Genomic DNA, 10,000 nt, shown 5'->3' with positions numbered 1-10,000 from the left:
TTACAACAGTGGTCAAAGAGAGGCAGTGTGGCCCAGTGGTTAGGGCGCTTGCCTCGAGATCCGGAGATCACGGGTTCAAGACCCGTTCTGACCACTCGTTGAATTTGATCCTGGTAGTCCCAGCTGCACTTGTAGATAGCCAACTATTGTAGTTTGCCTCCGGCCAGTTGGGATTCTTAACAGATGTTGCTGTTGTGTTTCATTGGCCCTGAAAAGCACCTATGAGGAGCGGTCAATTAAGTATGTATTATATTGTATTGTGAAAATGTTGTGGACTCACGAGGCGAAGCAGGGTGAGTCCCCACCATTTTATGACCACTGTGATGGCGAATACCGTTGTCGAGAAGAGTACAGACAACGCTGAACCACTTTCGATTTGTTATTTACCACGATATTAAACTCCAAAGAAAGTGTTTCTTTTTAAAGTGTGACCAAAATAATGACACAAAGAGAGAGTAAGCGTTGTCTGTAACTTTCTCGCAATATGATTGGTTTATTTCCCAAAATAAACGTTCCTGATTGGCTACTACATTGCTTGACAAATTGACGCGAGCATTGCGCGTACAGCAATACAGCATTGTCTAGACTCTTATCGACAATAGCAAATTAGCCAATCAGATGACGAGATTACAGGCAATTGTGGTAAAAATTCAAATCTGAAAGAAAGTTCTGCTCGGTACTGTATTGAACTATGGTGCTTTTTTCGCAGTACCTGGGGAAAATGGTTCCTGTTTTATTCTGTCAGAACATTTACATTCCTTACTGTCTTAATTAGTTTTTTTTTTTTACAGGTGGGGACCATGTTTCAAATCTTGTTTTGAGTAGTGCACAAGAGAACGGGGGAAAGAAATCATTTATGTTTAGTAAATTTTTTCCACAGAAGAAATGCACAGATTTACGAATGAATACAGAAGAATTTTACTTCATTGCCTTTTTTCCTGTCTGGCCTCCTCCCCATGGGAGAAGGGAGATCCGAGGATATAGGTAACACTTGCTTATTGTTTACTGTAGATAAATTGCCATAATTTGATGAACCATCTTGGCACCGAAAGGGGGCAATAAAACGTTTATGAAAGCTGCTGTACATATCTTTTAGTGTATGCCACATGTCAAGGCAATCTCAAAAATAAGTTTTATACTATTAGGTGCATGATAACATTCCAACAAAGTATTACTTACTCGTACAGAAGATAAATAAAAATTACATATTCACAAGGATCGTTCTTTGATCTAGGCAATTAACTATATATTTATTGCATTGTAAACTTTTGTATTATTTAAGCTTTCACAACCTTGTCTTTAATCAATGTTGGTATAACAAAGCCATGTTGAAAGACTTTGCTCTGTGTATATGTCTAGATTTTGTATTGATAAGCTTTATACCACTCATTTGAAACCTTTATGTTCTTCAAACGTGTTTATACACAGATGACTGGATGAGGCCTGGAGTAGTGGTTAGAAAGGTTTCCCCAGCATTGCTGTTTCCAAAATTGATTGTTTCTTTGGTGACAGCAGTAAATAAAATTATCAGCCAGTAAGATGCAGCAACAAATTGCAACAAGCAAATTTTGTTTGTCAATCAACCACTTCTACGTTTTTGTCATTTAAAATTTATAACGAACACACTAGTAGTGTTTTAAAATCGCATCTCACTGAAACATAAAGAGGAAATTTGAAAATATTATGCTTACCAGTAGCCGAGTATTTTGGAAAAAAAATTCAAGGTATATAGAAAATGTCATGAAACTATTAACAAAGTTTGTGCTATGTATTTTCAATCAAAACTAAAAGTAAGGAACAAACATGGAAATCATGAGAACAGTAGGATTTTCATTTTATTACTTGATGGATTATTAATAAGATGGAAAAGGGATCAACTCCAAGGCTGTCTACTGATGTAAATAACATTAAAGGCTCTCATTCAAGTAATAAATGATTTGTGTGACAAAAAAGTGTGGTTAAAAAAAAAATCAATACTTCCACTAAGGATTGTTATTTGGTTTGTTTCCCTCCCCACCTTGAGTTTCCAGTTTAGCTTCATACTTTCCTTTTAAACATTTGGCTATTAACACCCTCTGCCCTGTCGCAATTTTCAATGACCATCCTTGATGTGGGTATGGGTATTTTAATTACCCCCACAAATTATATAAAAATGCATGAGAGGAACATGGAACAATCACGTCTGTTCTACAACATCATTATTCACTGACAAACACTATATTTTGCGGCAGCCAATTCAAATTGGATGATAAAGCAATTATAAAAATTGAGATGTTTGTTACAAAATGTAGTGTTTATAAGTGTCTTGCATATCATTATAGGTGAACAGTAATTGTGTACAACCACTTGAGAACAAGAACAATAATATTGTTCAGTATTCCTCACACACTTCATTTATTACGGCATAATGACCTCAGCATGCTTCTTCTCCCATATAGGGAAGGTGGGAACAACACTGGAAACAACGTTGACAGCGACAAAGGGCAAGAGATTTGTAACTGCGCCACAAAAAGTGTTGTCCAGGGAATGGGGGCCAATAAGATCGCAAATGGTATAATAACAGCATCACAAGCAGCCCATGGAGTCCAACAGATCAAAACCAGGTTTCATCATTTAAATAAAGTTCGCCCTCAGTCCCAGGCTTCATGATAATAAAAAGCTCATGTTTCAAGGACTTGAGGAAGTCATGTTCCTTCCTAGTATTGGGCAAACTGCAGCCATGAAAGTTTCCAAAATCTTGAAATCTCGCCACTGATAATTTTAGACATGGAAAAGTTCTTCTCCTGGCTTGACAAACAGAAGAAGCATATTTTAATGGGGTTAGACTGAGAAACATATGATTTCCATTTTATTTAAATCGTTGACCAGAACATACATTGTATACAATCAGAATATAATCCAGAACTGTTCTTGAGGTAGCTAAAAACAGTTTCCAGCTGTTAGATTTTGGTGGGTTATTATAACCACTCCTTATCAGTGACTTGATGCTAATCATTGGTGAACACGTTGTTATCATTTGTGTGACACAACAGGTTACCATAGCAACAGTATAACCTTCTAAAAACACCCTAAATTGCAGCTCTAGGGGCTTATAATTCAAAAACAGCACAGTGAAGTCTTTTTATATTACAGAATGATAAGACACAACTTTAAGTTAAAAAAAAAATCTGTAGACGGGCAATTTTACATGAGACTAGAGAAAATCCTTTTTTTTCAAATTAGTTCACATATAGAAATATCAAGTGAAGCTATGATCTTCGCAGTTATGAAAGCATTTTTTGCAATTGCGTAGAGAAGCCTGAAAAGTTCAGGACTTCAACGGGGTTTGAACTCGTGACCTCGCGATTCCGGTGCGACGCTCTAACCAACTGAGCTATGAAGCCACTGACGTTGGCAGCTGGTCATTTGTGGGTTCTAATGGTCCCGTGAGGAATGAATCAATGATGAAATAGTATATGAAATGAATCATATATGAACTGCGTATATGAAATCAAGTGAAGCTATGATCTTAGCAGTTATGACAGGCATTTTTTGCAATTGCGTAGAGAAGCCTGAAACCCGTGACCTCGCGATTCCGGTGCGACGCTCTAACCAACTGAGCTATGAAGCCACTGACGTTGGGAGGTGGTCATTTGTGGGTTCTAATGGTAAATGGTCCCGTGAGGAATTGCTTTCATAACTGCACCCATTTTAGAACGATTAGCTTTCAATAACTGTGTGACTCGCATGCTGACTCGCAATCATGACTCGCATGGCTCGCTTCTTGGCTCGCATGGCTCACAGCCATGGCTCGTATGGCTCGCCTCTTGGCTCGCATGGCTCGCAGCCATGCGCTCGTATGGCTCGCCCCTTGGCTCGCATGACTCGCACATTGGTAAAACTCAATCGCAAATCAAGACTTAAAAATCCATGCAACAACTTGGTGCAAAGAAAATCAGTTCTGTAGTTAGCTGGCTACAACTAAGATGCACTTACACAAAAGTCATTTTCAATAACCTTGAAAACTTTTCTTCCAGGTCAAACAACTAAGAGCGAATGTATCTCAGGCTTGAGCAAAATTGGAAATGGTCAAAGAAAACCTTCCTTCATATTTCGTGTGTAGTTAGTCCTTGGGATGAAACTACTCACAGTGGCATTTGCTTGATTTCTAGCAAAAACCTGAGCTAAGAATCAGGAGGGGGAGGGAGGGGTTAGGCCTCAAAAAGCATTTTTGGGGACATTTTGCACCTTAAAAATTGGAGTTTTGTTGGCAAAATATTTCAAAGAGCAGGTCAACAGATAAAAACCTACTTTTATCATAGGAAACTTTCACCCTTCCTCTCAAGAAATATGGTATCAGTTTTTTTCACCTTCAACGCTGCCCACCCCCATACCCCTGGGGACCCCTAAGCCTTAGCCTTATCATTTACAAGGGGTTTCAAGAGACGTTTTTTTCAAAAAGCTGAAAATAAATCATGTTCTAACAAACTTTTGTCTTCCTGGTGTTCGGATTTTGATCAAAATTAAAAGTGGATGTGAATATTATATACTTTGCGAATCGTTTGATGCTAAAAACTCCGCGGCCACTCCATAAGTTTTTGCAGGCCAATATATTTCAAATGTATACCAAGAAAAAATTTTGATATTTCGTACTTTTTATTCGCGATTGTCTTTCTTTCAAATAATATTAATACGGCGATTTCACCCAAGAACGTTAGAACATCTCCTATAGAATATCTTGCATCTTGTTATTTCAGCTGGGGATTCAGGTAATATCTTTTGGCAATTCAGTTCGTACCGGTTGCCTTGTCGTGTTGTAGAGAATGCTCAGTAAGGCACTCTTAAACCTTGGGATGCTTAATTATGAAATGCCTAGCTATAAAATTGCTCGCAAGCTAATTAACATGCAGTACGAAAGCTGCGAAGTTCAATGATTTCATGCTCACCAAGGGTTTTAATATTCTGTTTACATTTGCGTGCGTTTCCGCTGACCGGTTCTTATTGCTCGCAGCGCGAGGAGTGCCTGGGGAGAACTTAAATTTTTTTCCGGCCTGCTCTTAAGGCGGGGGTACACATGAAAGCCTCTTAAATCGGCTTAATGGAAATATCTCCTTCGCGTTTCAAGCAATACAAAAACCCATGCTTAAAACACAAATCAATGTTTTGGGGTGTTTTGTAAATTTTTATATTTCGGAGGGGATAGTTTTTCTCAAAATAGTAGTAAAATTTGGAGAAATAAGAAATAGTTAAGATTTGATGTAGTTTAAAAAATTGATATATGGACACCCAAAGAGTCCCTTACCAACCTGGGCCTGTTTCTCGAAAGACCCGGTAACTTACCGTGCCCGGTAAGTCACCCGGTAATTACCCGATAAGTTTTCGGGTGTTTCTCGAATCTCCCGTTAATTTCGATCCCGTTATTTTCCCCGATAACTTGCCCGGTAACTTACGGGAGCTTAGGAGCTCCCGTTACTCTCCCGTTAAAGTTTACGGGTAGCATCATTTTGCTGCATCAAAACAAAATGGCTGCCGAAGACGAACTTTTGTTACGCAGTTTGTCGGCCAAGAACATACCAATGGAGGCCTGTACTGAATCATATGACCGAAACAGAAGTCGTTGAGAGGCATAGGTTGTCAACAGGAAGATTAAATTGGCTGATTGAACGGTGTATTGTAAAGAAGATCGATCTACAGAGACAGCAATTCGCGGAGACTCAGGTATACCAATACAGCCTAATGGTCAAGACGTACCCACCTACTTTCGGTGCCGCAAAACTACAGATGTTAATATATTAAACTTCGATGGAATCGGCAATAAAGCAAGCCTTGACTTAAAGACGGACTGCGGTTTGTTTTGGCGTGAGTCTACTTTTTTTCACATCTATAAATTCGCAGCACCCAGAGTCTTAATAGGGAACAACTAGCTGCAGCATTTCCAGCAAAAAACAAATGGCATGTTGTTAAAAAAAAACATACAAATAAATAAATAAATGGATGCAAAAGCTACTGGCAGGGAAAATTTGGAAAGGAGAAGCGATCGACCATCACGTGATATTGAGCAAAAAAACAAAACACACCCAGCGAAATGCTGCATGTTTGTCTGAAACAGCAAAGAGGAAATTGTCTCCTTGTGTAAGAATAAAACATGTTTGTGTTCGAGAAAAAAAGGAATTATTATATGGACTCAAACTCGACAAAACCCATAAATTAATGCTCATCAAACCACGAACTTCTTTGCGTACGTTGTTCCCACGGCGGTCCGCTTTATCTCTGTTTTGTTTTGGTGGTGTTCAAGTGTGACAATAAATCTTTCAAGCAAATGTTACCGTATTTTACCCTATAGCTGGCTTTCCCAGAGCAATTATTGATGGCTCTCTCATTCCTATCTGGCGCCCAGACAGTGATGAACATCTCTCTGTTTGCCACAAGGGTTTTCATGCTATTAATGTGATGACAGTGTGCAATGCTCACCTGTCATCTACAAATTTTGTTTGCATATGGCATGGCTCTGTACATGATTCAACTATTTTTAATGCCAGCTACTTGCAAGCATGTATGGAGGGTGGAGGAGGTGGGAATGGGTGGCTCCTGAGAGACTGTGGGTATGCAATCAAACAGGTACAGGTACCAGAAGGTCCATACAAAAATGAAGAACACCACTGAGAGGATCTTTGGGCTGTGGAAGACAAGATTTCCCTCCTTGATTACTCTGGTGGGCAGTGCAAAGCAGCAAATTTCTGCCTGGCCTCCATTACTCAATAGCTTCTACATAACTTAAGCCCAACTTAACTCAAAATATTTTCTTTTGTTTAAGATAAATCTCAACACCAGAGAGATATTTGCAAAGCTAATGAGAGGCATGAGTTAATTTCAACTATAACGGAACAAACTGTTTTGAACATTTTTGCAATGCAGAGCAGTTTGGTAGGGATCACCTCGGTTAACGACTTGATTATTGCTTCTTGGTAGCTAGGCCTTGAAATTGACAAAACATGGAGAGAGTTTTGTTAAATTTACTGTGCATTGAAACCAATTCTCAAGGAGAACATGGAAAAATGTATTTGCCATAGATGGAAAGATTCAACTTTGCAGTGAAAAACACTTCGAGTGAGGTGCACCTTAACAGTAACATTAATTTTATTGGGTCACTTCGTCCAAAAGCCACTCAACAGTCATCAGCTGCAGGTAAGTTAATTTTAAATGACACTGCTAAAAAGGGAAACAGTAAGGGGGCTTTCATTTATTGAGATATAATGTTGGATAAAGATTGGGGTTATGTGATTGTTGCCATTACTATAGAGGGGGGTTGGGAAATGTTTGAAGGACTTTCCAAGTAATTTTGCCAACCACCCCCCCCCCCCCCCCTTCCTATGAGCTAATAAATGAAACCCCCCTGATACATACAAGCAAAATAGTATTGCATCTATGTTAAAAGTAACAACAAAAAAACAACAAAAGCCAAAACTTGACAACAAAATTGCCCAAGACATGGAGCATTCATAAAAATAAAACTACTAATAAAATTAATCACTCAATTGCTTCATTTCCATTGGTCGAGTGTTAGAATGTAACACGAAGTGATTCTAGAATACCCGGCCAGTATTGTATTCTTGCAGTAGTGCCCTTTGAAGAACTAGGCATATTAATAACAGACGCTATTCCTATGCAAATTAAGTAGACGGTTATTCTAGAATCTAGCCAGTCTTGTTTATGATCAACAGGACATCTGTCTCAAAGACATGAAAATGACGACAACAAAATCAATCTTTTCTTAAGACCGCAAATTTACCACCAGATCACCTGGACTCATCATGGCTTAACAAAACCCTGTTCATCAAATGTGATTTCAGGATGACTGAGTATTATTGGTACCTGCTTCTCCTTCAAAATGTCACTTTCTAGTTCCAATTTCCCCATTTTTAGCTTGTAAGATGCTATCACAGTTTGAATTACTGACGACACATTTAATTCAGCATTTAAGTCATTATTGCCGCATGAAAACAATCAGGTTTAAGGGGGGTGGCTCTTAACTACCAAACTGTTGCTATGGACCCCTTCAAATAACCATTTCTTGAGTCTCTTTAACTCTGCAGTTACCATTTTTTGTCAAGAGTGTTCTATTTAACATTTCTTCTACTGATTTGACTGACAACCATATTTGGTTAATCACATGGCCAAAACAGAAAATGCCTAACAACTCCGCGAGTTAACTACCGGTATGTTTTTCACAATTTTTTAATGCAACAGTACAAGAACAATCTAACACAAAATCAGTGTAGCATGGATTTACAGCCCTCCTCTGATGATGCACCTTTTAATATATTAGTTCCATTTTTCCCCAAATAGAAATTCCAAGCTACAGTTTACAAATATTGATGGGACAATTCCCATCCAATGAAAAAACCACCTCGTCTTTTTGTTCTTTTCGAGACCGAGGACTGGGACTAGTTGCGCATACACCTTTATTGAAGTGATGTCAGATTTCCATTGAAAGAGTTACTTCAAAGAACCATCCATGCAAGCTTTTTGTAGGGCTCTTTGACTAAACAGGTTCCTTAGCAACCATTGTCCTTCTGTAAGTGCCACCCCCTCAATAAAGGTGCCACAAATTTAAAAATTTAATTATCTTACTTCCAGCCAGGGGTTAACCAAGTATCTTTGACTTGAAGGAGTCACAATAAATCAAGGATAGAATTATCCCATAAACTAATAAGTGATTACGTACTAATTGATCCCTTTTAGCAATGTCTTTTAAAATCTATTATACCCTTATGATAAATAACTATATAATTAAGAATATTATTTTGGTTTCATTAAATAAACGTGATTTTTCTTCAAATAGTGTATCTTGAGAGTGTTCGCATATATATATATATATATATATATATATATATATATATATATATATATATATATGCCAATGAAAATCGAAATAAATGCAGTGAACCTGAGGTAAGACGGAATTCCACCCGACGTACCTGTCGAGATAAAATTGAAAACAGATGTTCTTGAAGAGAATTCAAAACATCTGATAATGCTAAACGATGACTCAAAGACATACCTCCTTCCACTGGTTCGCTGTACGCTGCAATCTACTACTTGTATTGAATCTAAGCCTTCGAGATCGAGAATTTCGCTTAACCTCGTTGTAACAATTTTTCTGAGCTTCTATTACTCCAAAGGAGCGTTGCTTCCCAGCAAACTAAAAGTGTTGCTTACAAAAAGCGTGAATAAAAAAAAAATGCTGCCATCTAAACACCCTTTGCAAAATTTTTCCCGTCAATGAGGTTTAAAAGTCGCCTTCACTGCTAGAAGGTGTAAATAGGAACGATGGAAGGTCATCGCTTCGAACGCCACCTTTGTTTACATCAGAGCGCTCGGTTGGGAAACTGGATGCTACGAGCTCTACGGATCTAGTGCCAAGTCATTGTCCTTCTTTTCATGACGAGCGTGAAGTGCATGCAAGAGCCTGGTAACTCCCGGTTATTTTATCGGCCCCGATAAGTACCGGGAAAGTTTACGGGTGCTTCGAGAAACACTCTTTCGGTCCCGATAAAATTTCCCGGTAACGGTCCCGGTAAGTTAACGGGCCCGGTAATTACCGGGACTTTCGAGAAACAGGCCCCTGGCCCGGGTTGCTCGAAGCATGGTTAGCGCTAACCAGTGTTAAATACCATGGAAACCTGTAGGTTTTAATACCTCTTAACCAACGGTTAGCGCTAACCACGCTTCGAGCAACCGGCCCCAGGTGTGCTCTTGGGTTGGGTTCAACTGTCTGTTGGTGTTCCAAAAATAATTTTCTTTCTTTTGTCCCTTCTTTAAACCTCTTAAAATGCCCTTTAAATTCACGTGTACCCCCACCTTAAAGGAACCTCCACTAAAACAACAAAATAACCTTAAACCACAAAACATAATGTTAACAATTAAAAATATTCAACTTTTTTCCCAATCAAAGCAGTTTGTTTTCAATTAAAAAAAAAAAGGACTTTTTCCTGGGCGCCGCCCTAATTGTGACGTATCA

This window comes from Montipora capricornis, chromosome 5 (genome assembly GCF_036669925.1).
Source record: "Montipora capricornis isolate CH-2021 chromosome 5, ASM3666992v2, whole genome shotgun sequence".
NCBI classification, from domain to species: domain Eukaryota; kingdom Metazoa; phylum Cnidaria; class Anthozoa; order Scleractinia; family Acroporidae; genus Montipora; species Montipora capricornis.
This window is presented reverse-complemented; position numbering follows the sequence as displayed.